Genomic DNA, 1,655 nt, shown 5'->3' with positions numbered 1-1,655 from the left:
CGTGTGAACAGTCGCTGGACCTTGTCAGTCTGAAGGACACAGTGCTCGGCCCCCACCGGCTCCTGAGCTTTCACCCAGAGTCAGGCTAGTGCTTCTCTCAGCTCAAACCTCCCATTTGCCCTCTGAAACCTGTTTCACTGGAGAGAAATTTGCCCACACCCCTCACCTCTTCACAGATCCTCCATTTCCATGCCCTGGCAGGAGCCTGGCCCTCTTCTGAGGGTGCCTCTTTTCCCCCATTCCTCCTGAGTGGAGACTTCCCGTACCTCTGAGCTGGGTGGGCGGTGGGCATTGGCTGGCTCCTCATGGCTTCAGCATTTTGGAAGCAAGCCCACCCTCATGTGCTGTACCCCCTTAAGGCCCATGCCAACTCTCCATCTCAAGGCCATTGCCCAACCTGGGATTCCTGGAGGACTTCAGCTCTCTCTACCTCTGCCTCCCCTGCCCCCTGACTCTTGCTGCCACCCCGGGCAATCCCAGTATCTACCGGAAGACCCAGCTACACCTGAACCTCAACACCTGCTCACTTCCTCAAGCTGTAAGAGTCTTCTTCACCTTCATGCCACTACCCACCCCTGCAGCCAAATCTTACTTTGTCACAGGGCAATACTGCTCCACCTCCATATTCTTCATCTCGAGAATCTCTCCTGACACATTCCTATCTCCCTCCATCAGCCTGGACCCCAAGGTCAACCACTTTCCCATCCACTCCTCAATGTCCCTTCTTTGCACTTGCTGTGCCCACTCAGTACCCCCAACCCCAACAGGCTAGGTCTCCTCTGCAGGCTACAGCCCTCGCCATGGGCAGTTGCCTCACCTACAGTAACCCACAGATGAGATGGAGCTGAGGAGGGGCAGATCTGGCCAACAGAACCAGGGAGAGGTTTCACCTTGGAGATTCAGGGGAAGTATGGTGGAGGCTAGGAGTGACATGTCACAACTGGAATGAACTAGAAGTTGGTTCATAAAACCTTTGACCCCTGATGCAGAAGGACAGATAGTAGTAGTTAATCAGAAGACTCTTCTCCAAAGACATTTAAGGACTCCAGAGCAAAGACCTCTGCCCTCTAGCATTTAAAGCTTCCCCATATAATAACTTAAAAACAAGGCTTACCAGCTGACAAGCTCTACTCACCAACACAGGGCCTCAATAGGCTTTTTATTGCCTCATTTTTTAGTATGTGTAACCCATCAAGAATCACCAACACTTAGGAAAATCTGCAACTTGGAAAACAGAGATCAAGATAAACAAAAATTATCCAAAAGGATACAGAGATAACTTAGGGAACTGAAGACAACCTTTTAAAAAAAAGTCTAATTAGTATCCTCAAATACTAATTTCCCCATTAGAAAGGGACAGGGGTCAAGAGCCCTTGGAAATGAAAAATGATTGCTGAAACTAAGAAAAGTGTCATGGCAAATTTGGAAAATAAAGCCAGGACATTTTCCAGAAGGAACAAAATCAATGAATGTAATATAAGAAATAAACCATAAACGCCACGGAGGATCAAAGCCAGAGTTCTAACATTCTACTGTTGAAGTTTCCAGAAAATAAAAACAGAGAAAATGGAGGGGAGACAATGATTTAAAAGTTAGACAAGCCAATTTCCCCTGGCGGAAAGACAAAAACTGTTGGGTTGAAACGACTCGCCAGT

Source organism: Ursus maritimus, unplaced genomic scaffold, assembly GCF_017311325.1.
Source record: "Ursus maritimus isolate PB19 unplaced genomic scaffold, ASM1731132v1 scaffold_24, whole genome shotgun sequence".
In the NCBI taxonomy this organism is placed as follows: Eukaryota; Metazoa; Chordata; class Mammalia; order Carnivora; family Ursidae; genus Ursus; species Ursus maritimus.
The sequence above is the reverse complement of the archived record's forward strand: the minus strand, read 5'-3'. Positions refer to the sequence as shown.